Here is a 13,755-nt window from a genome sequence, read left to right on the forward strand (position 1 = left end):
ATGCTCATTCTGTTCTTTTTTAAAAAACTCTTTAGACATACTGACAAGTAGCATAAACGTAAATATCTTCTTTTCTTCCTTTAATCTAAGTGATATTCTAGTTTATGATACTAAACTTGCTTCACACTTCTTTTACTTTGTAAGATCTTGAAATCAATATAGAAATGTTATTTAATGATTTTCAGTGTAAAGTATGTGACTCTTTTTCTGTCTTTGTAAAATATATGTAATATAGGTAATAGCATCCCTGTCTGTAATGCTTATGGTAACAAATGTTATATATAAAGTATTTTTATCTAATCTCTAGAGTATACTCTGGTTGACAGATTTTCTTTTTAATTTTGCCATCTTCTATTGACAACAATATGTCACAGATTTTTTTATTCATTTCAAATAAATCATTTCTTCCCACCAAAATTTTCATTTTGTCCTGACTTCGTGCTTTTTTAGATTAACATTCTACCTAGAAAGCATTCCATCTACTTTATATATTCCTGGTACATAACTGCAGGTTAGTAAAATTGTTTTTGAGTGAAATAAGAAAAAGAGGAAGGGATATAACATTTATTTAGTGTCATTGTATCAGGCACCACCATGCTTTATTACCACCTTGTTACAAACTAGGCAGATTCCCAGGTAAAATAATTTGTACATGACAACAGTTAAGAAGCAGCAGATCCAAGATTTTAACTCCAGTCTTTCTGACTCTAAAGCTGCTTTCTACTTCACCAACCTGCCTTGGTAGAAGTACGTAATCTACAAATCTTTTGCAGTGATTTCTTAATATTAAAATAAATAAAATAGATCTGGTAGTACTATGGTGATTCTATTTCTGCACCAAATCTTGCATTTAACCTATTCTTATCATACCTCCCACTATTCTTCTATTTCAGGCATTTGTTACACCCCATTTAGATTTCCATAATAACCCCTTAATTATTCTCCTCTCTCTCTGGTTCCCTTCTATACTGAAGTAATGTTCCCAAAGCATATCTTTTATCATGTCATTCTTCTGTTTGAAAGTGTTTCAAGGTTTCTAATTATCTACATGACAAACTTTAGTTTATGCTCTTCATTGACGTGGTCTCACTGTACTCCCTCAAACACCTCTGCTGAACTCTTTACATCTTTGGGAGCTAATCATCCCTTTTCCAAATTCATACTTTGCTTTCTCTGCTCACTCCACCTGGAATAATCCCATCTTTTCCCATCATTTATAGAAATGCTTTTCACCCGAAAGTGAAATGCTTCTTATTCAATAAATACAGCTCAGGACCCCACCTGGAAGTATTCTCTCCTGCCTCTGTTTCCATAGAGCTTTGTAGCTAGGTGACAACTAAAGTTATTGAGGATGTTTAAACTCTACAAGAATTTGCTGTGACAACTGTCTTCAGATATTAGAAGAGCACTCAGCTGGAAGAAGGGTAGGCTCTGGGAAGAACAAGAACCAGATGGATATATTATGGTGGGATAGGTTGCAGCAACTTTAGTATCTGCTTCAAGAAACAGTGAATTATTTCTTCAAAGGAAGCATTTCAGCAAACTCTGGATGTTCCCTGAGTGTGGATATTATAGGATTTATGATTCAATCACCATTATTTATCTTATAGTAGTTTGTGTTCATGGTATTTTCCCTACTAGACTTGAGCTCTTTAAGAGTAAGGACTTTAAAAAAAAAAAAAGAATAAGGACTTTTGATTATAGGTGTGTCTCTCATCGTGTTTATTGGTTTGGCTTTGTTACGCCAAGAAAATATGAGCACATACCCCTAGTACCACATGGTGTAAATATAAAATAGACTTTATTAAGAGAAAAACTTTCAAGCGAAGAAATAGCAAAGTGTACCATCTTTAAAGTCTCACAATCCCCAGTAGAAGTGGGTTTATATTGTGCCTAGCTTGGCTGTGTGCACCTTGCAAAGTGCTCAGCTGAAGAGGCTTCAGTGGTAAGATAAATCTAGGCAAGCATTACTTCCCTGCTGGAGGAACTGGCCTTGTTAGAAAGGAGGAGCCTCTGGATCACAGCCTCTAATATCAATCTATTCTTCTCTTGAGCTAAGACCTGCTGAGCTAATTTCTCGCTAAATTATCCAAAGCGAGGTAATGAGTCACCCAGGTCTGTTTCTTCATATACTTGCAATGCCTTTGCATGAAAACAAGTACTCCTTAACAGCAGTACTGAAAGAGAAAGAAGGTAAATAGATCTCTATCATGTTCATATTTTTATCTGACACAAGAAAAAAGAGTAGAAAATGGAAATAAACCTTTGGACTTTTGTATCCATTCAGAAACTAATAATTAATGTGCCCAGTAAGGAAGTGTGCCAATTCATCATCAGTTGTAAGAAACAGAAACCAGTTTGCAGATGACATGATACTATAAATAGAGAATCCTAAAGATGCTACCAGAAAACTACTAGAGCTAATCAATGAATTTGGTAAAGCAGCAGGATACAAAATTAATGCACAGAAATCTCTGGCATTCCTATATACTAATGATGAAAAATCTGAAAGAGAAATTAAGGAAATACTCACATTTACCACTGCAACCAAAAGAATATAATACCTAGGAATAAACCTACCAAGGGAGACAAAAGACCTGTATGCAGAAAATTATAAGACATTGATGAAAGAAATTAAAGATGATACAAATAGATGGAGAGATATACCATGTTCTTGGATTGGAAGAATCAACATTGTGAAAATGACTATACTACCCAAAGCAATCTACAGATTCAATGCAATCCCTATCAAACTACCAATGGCATTCTTCACAGAGCTAGAACAAAAAAATTTCACAATTTGTATGGAAACACAAAAGACCCCTAATAGCCAAAGCAATCTTGAGAAAGAAAAATGGAGCTGGAGGAATCAGACTCCCCAACTTCAAACTATACTACAAAGCTACGCTAATCAAGACAGTATGGAACTGGCACAAAAATAGAAATATAGATCTATGATACAGGATAGAAAGCCCAGAGACAAACCCATGCACATGTGGTCACCTAATTTATGACAAAGGAGGCAAGAACATACAATGGAGAAAAGACAGTCTCTTCAATAAGTGGTGCTGGGAAAACTGAACAGCTACATATAGAAGAATGAAATTAGAACACTCGCTAACACCATACACAAAAATAAACTCAAAATGGATTAGAGACCTAAATGTAAGACCGGACACTATAAAACTCTTAGAGGAAAACAAGAAAAACACTCTTTGACATAAACCACAGCAAGATCTTTTTTGACCCACCTCCTAGAGTAATGAAAATAAAAACAAAAGTAAACAAATGGGACCTATTGAAACTTAAAACATTTTGAAGAGCAAAGGAAACCATAAACAAGACGAAAAGACAACCCTCAGAATGGGAGGAAATATTTGCAAATGAAGCAACGGACAAGGGATTAATCCCAAAATACACAAACAGCTCATGGAGCTCAGTATCAAAAAAACCAAACAACCCAACTAAAGAAATGGGTGAAAGAACTAAATAGACGTTTCACCAAAGAAGACATACAGATGGCCAAGAGGCACATGAAAAGATGCTCAACGTCACTAATTATTAGAGAAATGCAAGTCAAAACTACAATGATGTATCACCTCACACTGGTTAGAATGGCCATCATCAAAAAGCTACAAACAATAAATGCTGGAGAGGGTGTGGAGAAAAGGGAACCCTCTTACACTGTTGGTGGGAATGTAAATTGATACAGCCACTATGGAGAACAGTATGGAGGTTCCTTAAAAAACTAAAAGTAGAACTACCATATGACCCAGCAATCCCACTACTGGGCATATACCCTGAGAAAACCATAATTCAAAAAGAGTCATGTACCACAATGTTCATTGCAGCACTATTTACAATAGCCAGGACATGGATACAACCTAAATGTCCAACAATAGATGAATGGATAAAGAAGATGTGGTACATATATACAATGGAATATTACCCAGACATAAAAAGGAACAAAATTGGGTCATTTGTAGAGATGTGGATGGACCTACAGTCTGTCATACAGAGTGAAGTAAGTCAGAAAGAGAAAAACAAATATTGTATATTAACGCATATATGTGGAATCTAGAAAAATGGTACAGATGAACCTATTTGTAGGGCAGGAATAGAGACGTAGACGTAGAGAATGGACATGTGGACATGGGGGGAGGGGAGGGTGGGATGAATTGGGAGATTAAATTTGACATAAATACACTACCATGTATAAAATAGATAGCTAGTGGGAACCTGCTGTGTAGCACAGGAAGCTCAGCTCTGTGATGACCTAGATGGGTGGGATGGGGGGTGTGTGGGAGGGAGGTCCAAGGGGGAGGGGATATATGTATACATAGAGCTGATTCACTTCATTGTACAGCAGAAACTAACACAGCATTGTAAAGCAGTTTTACTCCAAAAAAAAAAAAAAAAAAGACCTGGGTTTGAGAGTTGAATGTGACTTTCTTTGCAAACTGAGGCAGGTCGTCTGAATTTTCTGTAACTTAGTTTCCTGCCTCACAGTGATATTGTGCAGAGACTCATACAAGTATGTTATGATATACTTTCTGTTTTTTGTTTTATGGAATCTTCTTCAAGAGACAACTCTATTTTCTCAAAATACTGCTCATGGTTTTAATGTTGTTTGAGGTAAAATAAGGAAATATAGGAGCCAGTTAGTGCCACAAGTTACCTATTCTAAGAACAAGCTTATTCTGAAAATTGCTGTCCTTCCATTGGCAAAATCACACATTTGCTTCTGTTGTGGGGTTGAGGTTAATCCAAGAACCAGTAAATTTCGACTGTGGCTGCCACTTACTGCCAGCCTTCATCTCTTACTGCCTCCTAAACACATGCTTCACTCACAGTAAGGTTATTTAACACCGGTTCTTAGTTTTGCCAAGTGATCTTCAGTGACACAATTCCTGACAATAAAATAAAATAGAAGCCAAAAGACAAAACCAGCATGAAATCTGTAGGTAGCACGATACAACACTAGGACAATGGGGATGGGACTGGTAAAGGTCATTCTCTGGCTACACTATCAGTTGAAAATATATGGGAATGGTAATAGTAAATTACAGCTGGAGAGGAGTTGGCCTTCACTTATTCTATGTCGTGGTGGGAAATGGGGTGGGAATTGACAGGTGAGTAGTAGAGGGAGGGGAAGAACAGTAAAGCAGACTAGAGAGACTGGGCGGAACATGAGGAATGGGAGGACAAACAGTATAGGCATCCAAGCGCAACTGAGTTTTAATTAGATTCTATTTTAGATTATGTCAAATAACACTTTTACCCATGTAGCAATTGGGAACTGACATTTAATTAGTGAATGACAAGCAAGATATAGCAAGGTGACATGGAACCACTAAAGAATAAAGCCATCATTATTCCTCTCGCAGTTTATACTTGCAAAAGTTTTGTATTGTCCTTTATTAAACCTTTGAAATATTACTGTGAGAAAGATGGATAACGAGAACTAGCTATTGACTCTCTCGTGGGCTAAACAAAAGGAAATTGGCTTAAATTGTAGTCAAGTAAAAATGTCTTGGCTAAAAAGCCCATATCTTTGCTAAAAAGTATTCCTAAATGAATTGCCCTTTCAGTAAACAGCTATTGAACCTATTAATTTTTATCTTTACAATACATCAGCTTTAAGCCAGGGTGATTATATTGGAAGACCCAGGGTTGAACACAGACATAGAAGGCAAAGGCAGCTTTCTACACTGTATGTTTAACACTCGCTTGCCCTCAAATTTTTCCCAAAAGACTGCCACATTTCCTGAAATTTTCACATTTTTGACTCTTTGGGATGAGTCACTGAGGACTCCCACCGTGGAAAATTGTATCTGGACTACTGTACTTAATTTTAGCCATCTGCATTCACCTAATTTTTTTAAGAATAATTCCCAATCATCTAAAAAAATTCCAAGAGAATGGAACATGGGAGTGGCGAAGTGAATGAAGAATTGTTTAAGACAAAAGTTACCAGGTAAAATTCCCCAGTGGTGGCTTGTGAGCATGAAAATCCCTAGAGAAGGAGGCCATCCATTTGAGATTACAAAGAACATGTCCAGTAATTGAATTATTCACTCAACAAATATTTATTGAGCCCATATAATAATGCAGAAGACACTGTCCTTGGTGCTGGGGCTAGGGTAGTTAATAAAACAGACAAAAATCCCTGTCTTCATGGACCTTTAATTCTAATGGGGAAGGCAGACAAAAAACAATGATAAATGAGCCAACTATATATATATAGAGAGAGAGAGACAGAGAGACAGAGAGAGACACAGAGACACAGAGAGAATGTGTGTTAAATATTGACATGGGTTAAAGAGAAAAAGAAAGCAGGGAAAGGGGACAAGAAGTTTGTGTGTATGTGTGCTTCCCAGAGAGGAGCTTGTAATTTTAGAGAAGAAAGTTGTTGTTGATTTTTTTTTTTTTTTTTTTTTTTTGCGGTACGCGGGCCTCTCACTGTTGTGGCCTCTCCCATTGCGGAGCACAGGCTCCGGACGCGCAGGCTCAGCGGCCATGGCTCACGGGCCCAGCCGCTCCGCGGCATGTGGGATCCTCCCGGACCGGGGCACGAACCCGTGTCCCCTACAACGGCAGGCGGACTCTCAACCACTGTGCCACCAGGGAAGCCCCAAGAGAAGAAAGTTGTTTTATAGTTAAGGTTAAAGGAAGCCAGGGAATGAGCCGTCAGATATCTGGGGAGAAGATCCTTCAAACAGAGGAAACAGCCAAAGGCATTGGATAATCTCATGAGGGTAAAAGGAAAGAGGAATTCCAAAAGGAATCAGGAATGCTGAGTTAGGACTGGTTCCAGAATATGATACCTATCTGGGTGCAAACCCCTCAAAGGAAGGTCATCTTTCATTTTAAAATTCTCAAGTAACTTTTCCTTAGGTAATGGGCTGCTTGCCTGCTTTACTAAGGATGCTACCCACAGGGACTCCATGGTGACTTGTCCCCTAAGGGAGGTTCTAGGTAGGAGGACTTGTTCAAGGATACAAAGGTCATTCTCTGGCTACACTATCAGCTGAAAAAATATGAGAAACATCCTCCTCATCACCCTCCCACAATGTATCAATTTCATCTCTCCTGGGGTGCCCAGCCTCACAACAGTAAAAAGGAGAATTGTTCTAAATTTTTAAGGAGTTTACAATCTAGTTGAGAAGACTAAGGTTAACTTACCTTAAGGGGAGGAATGCTGTCTTTCTTCGCAGTCTTTTCAGCCAAAGTTCTCAATTACTTGCTGAGGCTATTGCCACATAAAGTAAATAAAAGAAGATAATGTATTCAGTTTCAGATTTGTAAAATGTATCAAAGGCCATTCAAGTGGAGACATCCAAATAAATAATGAAGATAAGCAAGGCATAGGCGAGCTTTATGACCTGAAATGAGGACTAGAGTGTCATCAATATAGTGATGAGAGGAAAAAAGGAGTAGAGTGTTATGCTAAAGGAAGTTAGTTGTAGTTAAAGATTATACTGCAAGAGGTTTCAATATGTAATAATAAACTCTGTTTATTTTATCCCCTGGCGTTATCTCACTTAAACCTCTCAACAGTCTTATGGGGTAGATGGTATTATAATCCCTGTTTCACAGATGAAGCTCAGAGTATGTAGGTTACTTCTCCAAGACCATACAGTATATGGCAGAGATTAAGCTAGAACCTAAGAATTTGAGCTTCAGAGCTGCACTGAAAAAGACTAATGACTTGATGGCTTCTGCAGTTTTGTATATTGCCATATACTGTGAATTTTTTTGTTTTATATTTATGTGTATGTATGTGTATATGCATGGATGTATAGGTGTTTGGTTCTGCCTCTGATCCTTAAACTAATCTTGTCTCTAATCAGAGGAAATGTATAAGATCCTAGACTCGTAGCACAGAGTCTTAAACTTGTCTTCTATTCTTGACACCTTCAGGTCTTATACCTAATTTTAGGGATGGAGTTTTTGTCTCGTGATCTACTTCCAGGACCTTCTTGTCCCTTTTTATTTCCATTTTGGCTACATGGGCAGCATTCCAGTTCTGCCTTTTGCATAGTCTTCTGCTATGAAATTAAAGTATTCAAGTGTGTGAACTCGAATCTTAAATATGTGAATCTTCCAAGTATTCAAGTTTACACAAAGCTCAGTTTGACCAACCGCTCTATCATGTGAGAGAATAAATCTAAGAAACTTTTCCGATGGTAAGATCTACCAGCTTTGGTGACTGATTGCATTGGGTGGGGAGAAAGTACTACCTACATTGCTACTATCACTTTCTCTCTAGCTAGATAGATGGGATATTGACATGAGCCTGCTCCACATTTCCGGCCTGAATTGTTGGATGAACGTTGATGCCTCCATTTGAGATACAGAAGGAATAAATAATAGAAGATGAGGCCAAGAAAAGGACTAAGAATGAAGCCAGTCTGCTGACTGGCTGGCTGGTCGTGCCATCAACTAACTAAAATAGAAAATCTGAAAGAGAGAAATGTTTGGGGAGACTGTAGTAAATTATGAACATAATTTTGGACATAAGTTTAATATGCCTTTGAGAATGAAGGTAAATATATAACTCTTGACTTTAGGAGAGGGTTAGTATTAGAAAGATATGGGAGTTTTTCACACATGATTTTATGTGTCTACAGTGGAGGTACCACTGAATGGCTTGAGGGAGGGAGAAAATATTAATTCCCAATAATATTTTAAACTGTCTCTTACATAAAAATATGGTTGACTCTCTTCATCCATGAGATGCAGAAACTGTTGATACATAAAGCCGACTCTAGTATGCCATACGAAACTCCAGTGTCGTCGGATTTTGGTATCTTCGAGGTGGTCCTGGAACCAATCCCTTGCAGATATCGAGGGACAACTGTAATGATAATATTTTTCATGTGAAGATTTGTGTTTTCTTAAACTTATGTAAAAGCCAAATAAAATTTTATAAAATATTGATGTTTTTATCCACTATAATTAACAACCCAAATAAAAGTAGTGTACTTGCTCTGCAAATGGAACTTCAACACAAGCTCCTTGGCTTAACCAGATTTCTGTCCTAAAGCCCCACTTATGTAGAATTTCAAAGCCACCATTGATTGTGTTACATATAAATTTCTGGGCTTCATTTTCTTCAAGATATTCAAGACTTTGCTGGTTACAAATTCAGTATAATTTTTTTTTTTTTTTTGCGGTGCGCGGGCCTCTCACTGTTGAGGCCTCTCCCGTTGCGGAGCACAGGCTCCGGATGCGCAGGCTCAGCGGCCATGGCTGAAGGGCCTAGCCGCTCCTCGGGATCTTCCCGGACCGGGGCATGAACCCGTGTCCCCTGCATCGGCAGGCGGACTCTCAACCATTGCGCCACCAGGGAAGCCCTAAATTCAGTATTTTTTAAGAGGAGGTTCTACTTTTATTTGCTGTTGAACAGTATATGAGATAATTCATGAGGACGGTAATTTCTCCCTAAAAGTATGGAGTCAATACAAGCAGAATACAAGTACAGCATTATTTGTTTCTGAAACCCAATTTTGTCCCCACCAGTTGCAGTAATGATGAAAGTTATAGAATGTCATTGATTTAAAAATACTTATAGATGATAATTTTAATACTTTATTGGTTGGTTAATCAGACAATATTTGTTTTCAGTCATAACACTTTATAAGCTAGTTTTTCTACCTGCCTCACTTCCATTTATATCCTGTTACTTTGTATTCAATAAAATACATTTTACATAAAAAATAGTATTATAGGTTAAGATAATTTTTACTCAATAAACGGAAAATGATTATTTACATATTATACCTTCAGAATTGTATTTTGTGAACTTTTCTTACAATGTTATGAAATTAAAGAATAATGAGTGCAAACTTATAAACTTAAAAATACTTATTGGACAGGTGATTAAAAGTCTTAGTGATTATTGTAAATAGAATTTCAATAATAAACATGTGTGCCAAAATATACCCTATTCTACCTATAATCTTTCAATAAACTTTCCTATACTGGTCATAATCTTTCAGCATGTTTCTTCTCATGGAATGCAAGGGAGGTACCATCTGTGACTCTCTGAACAACTGGATAGATGGGACTCTGATAAAAGGATTAGTCCTGATTTTACTGTGAAATACTTGACTTTCATCATTTGGAAAATTATTTTTTAACCCTACTCAGTGATTACAACTCTTCTTCCCTTCTAAAATGTGTGTGCTGCACTGCAAGCTAAGCATTTTCAATAGTATGCTTGTATGTTGCCTGATAATAGGGAGTGTGTCTTTTCCATTTTTGGTAACACCTGGCACAATTCATAGATGTAATAGGTGCCTTATAGTGCCTGTCAACTAATGGAAGAGGTTTTTTTTTTTTTCAGATTTATTGAGTTTGATCTGTAATTGTCAAGTGTTCTTGTTGCTGTTGCTGCCTATTCTCTGGTGATATAAAAATGTGCCCAGTTTAGACAAAACCCATGGTTGTGCATTTTTAAACTGAGCCGATCCTAAAAATATTTTAACAAATATTCCTTTCTTCCTTCTAGATTCGGCACAAAGGTTATCTCTTCTGGGAAGCGTTTTTAAGTCAAAACCAATCATTCACCTCTAGCTACTCAGCAAGAGTATAATAGGATCTATATGTTGAACATTATTTACGTGGCTTACTCTTTTGCCTTTCTGAACTATATTCCACCAAAGAGATCCTTCTGCTTTGATTTGGTTAAGGTTTCTTCCAAAAGGAATGAAAAGATACAGTTTGAGGTAGTAATAAAGGTTCAAGAATAGAATTTGTAGCAAGGCCATAGTCTGGAGCTCAGTGATTGAGAACTGGACTGTCCAAATTTCATTATTTATTATTAGCATAGACTTAGGAACTTAGTCCATAGATATTTACATAAGTATTCTAGACAGGAAGAGGATGGAAAAGAAGCCTGTCCCTTTCAGATCTTGGAGAAATGTGTCAAGGAAAGAGAGATGTGGGAGAATATGATGAACAGATCTATCCTTTCTATGAATGAATATCACTGGGAGCAGAGTGAGGCCTCGCCCCCATCCCCATTTGGGACTTTGGGTGGAGGGCCCCCTCATACTTTTCTTTGTACCATCCTGTCGGGGACTCAGCCATAACAGAATTATTTTAAAGGCACAACTTGATATTTTATTTTTCCAATTCACTTTTACTCTTTCCTGTGTAGCACAGGCCCTTGGATGGCTAAGAGAAGTGTACTTCTGTGAGTGGACCACCTAGGCTTGTATTGAATGCGACATTCAGCTTACTGTTTATATCAGCAATATGGGCAAAACTGAGGCTGAACCCACTAAGGGAGCAATCTGTACATTGTAGATGCCAAAAGAATGGTTCACAATTTTCTTGCTCACATTTTAGCACTGGAGGCCCATAGAGCATCCATAAACTGGGCACTCAAGGAACACCACCAGGAGGCTGGAAGAGCCAGACTACTTCACCAAAAGAATTTCCCACCCCTGCCACCCTTACGCCACACCCAGATGCCCTGTTGGAGATGAACCTGAGAGGCAGAACAAAGAGTAATAAGTCTGAGAGACTGATAACAGTTTCTTGGAATTCCTGAATAGTACCCCACTGTATTACTTCAATTGTTGGATTAAGTTTTAGACTGGATTAGACAATTAGTTAATGCTTCTCTCAATAAACCAGGGGGGGGGGCCTCTTGAAGAAGACCATATCAGCTATAGACAAAAGTAAAAAACTGCATGCTCTCTAGGGATTAAATTTTGTAACCCATCTTCATATTTTTATTAGAAAAAAATTAAATTTATTCTTTCCAGATATTTGATTTATACATCTATTCTTTTCATATTCTTTTATAGAAAATGATACATGTATCTGTCTTTGCACTAGTCTTCAAAGCTGCCCTAAAGAATACCACAGACTGGGTGCCTTCAACAACAGAAATTTACTTTTGCACAGTTCTGGAGCCTGGAAATCCAAAATCAAGGTGTTAGCAGAATTGGTTTCTGGTGAGACCTCTCTCCTTGGTTCCTTCTCACTGTATTCTCAGATGACCTTTTCTCCATGCATGGACCCTCCTGGTGTCTCTTTCTTTTCTAATAAGGACACCAGTCGTATTGGATGAGGGCCCCACCCTTATGATCTCATTTAACCTTAATTACCTCCTTAAAGACCCTATCTCCAATACAATCACACTGAAGAATAGGGCTTCAGCATAGGAATTTGGCAGGGGGTGGGGGGAACACATTCAGTCCATAGCAGTCTCCATTACTATATTAGTTATCTGAAGACAGGAACCTTATCATTATTTCCCTAATCCCTAGCTGACACATTTTAAGTGCTTAATAAATAATGAATAGACACAAAGGAAAGTAATACATGCAAAATGCAGTATAATGTGGTGATTAAGGACACAGACTTTTGAGGCTTTTCTTCAAGTTCCAGCTATACCTCTTATACAAACCCAGTTTTTAAATCTGTAAAATAGGCATATATAATGCCTCTCTTTTTTAATTGTTAGAAGATTAAAGGAGTGTGTCTGGTAAATTACGAATGCTCAATAAATGTTAGTTGTGATTGTTATCATTTAACTGTGCTTCATTTGATCAGCCTATTTTCATTTGCATGTCAGCTAAAACCAATATCGTCCTTGTCTGAAAAGCAGGATCAGAGCACCCTAGGTTGTAATCAAGGGCTGCAGACAGGAGAGTAGAGTGAGCATGTCACAGAGCCATCATCCTGGGCAGTCATTCTCCAGGGATTGTTTCTGTCTGCTTGGGGGCGATACTTCAGCTCTTGTGATGGGTAATATTCTTAGTGTTTTCAGGCAAAGTTAGGCTGCATTAATTTTAGAACTGACCCACTTACATATTTTTAAACTTTGGGCTACGGCAGCTGAACAGCTAAGTTGGACAATTTACAAACTGTATTATGGCTTATATGGGGCAGGCCACTCTCAAAATAGGACCAAGAGGCTCGGGAGTCCAAGTGAGTGTGGTTCTTGACCAATTCAAAATATCAATTAAATACTTAACCCTTAGTTGTCTGCTGGAAATCTAACACTTTGGAGGACGAAGTAAACATGCTATAGGCTGTTTGAGGAATAAAAAACAAAAAAAAAATCAAATCTAGAATGTCACAGAATTGTTATCAAATAAATATAAATTTGGGCAAGTTTCAATTACACTGAACTATATTCACTTGCCAAATTTTGATTTTAAAATTTGAATTAACGTTGTAAACCTGCAGGCTCTTCAAGTGTTCAGGGAATGATATAAGACTGATTGTCAATGTGAAAATAGTACTATTTCTTCAAAGAGCTGAGACTTATATAGAAAGTTTTATCCATTTTTCTTAGAAAATATATTATAAAACACATAACCATACAAACTTTACATGTCTAATATCACAAAGGACTACTATATTTAGAAGGAAATTTAAAGATATTAGAATTTTGTCTCATCAATCAAACTAAAGAATAAATTTACCTCATATGCTAGGATTTATTTAATGGCAAATAGTTTCTTCCTGTCAAAATTCTATTAGGATCTGATTTTCTAAGGCTATTAAAAATAATAGGTAAATCAATAATAATTTAGTGAACAACTTCTTTCCACTTCAACATTCTTCACATAAAATGAATAAGAACATTCCATTTGACCACTTATTGAAAGAGGGATAAAATCATAATCTATTGACATAGAATCAATGTCTCCTGTTTGCCTTGGACTTGCTATTTTACCTAAAGCAAGGAGATATTACCTTGTGAAAATATTTTGGTTTAAGTACATG

The 13,755-nt window shown here is 37.2% G+C and overlaps 1 long non-coding RNA gene across 1 annotated transcript in view; it reads right to left on the bottom strand.

The window, feature by feature from the left end:
- Window positions 1-4,430: 4,430 nt before the first annotated feature.
- Window positions 4,431-13,755, bottom strand: part of LOC117201339 (uncharacterized) — a 76,676-nt gene continuing 67,351 nt past the window's right edge. Inside the window, exons 5-6 of the long non-coding RNA XR_004483344.2 lie at window positions 8,707-8,860; window positions 4,431-7,252 (exon numbers count right to left, since the gene is read on the bottom strand). This is a non-coding gene — a long non-coding RNA (uncharacterized LOC117201339). The remainder of the gene's footprint in view (window positions 7,253-8,706; window positions 8,861-13,755) is intronic.

This window comes from Orcinus orca, chromosome 9 (genome assembly GCF_937001465.1).
Source record: "Orcinus orca chromosome 9, mOrcOrc1.1, whole genome shotgun sequence".
NCBI classification, from domain to species: domain Eukaryota; kingdom Metazoa; phylum Chordata; class Mammalia; order Artiodactyla; family Delphinidae; genus Orcinus; species Orcinus orca.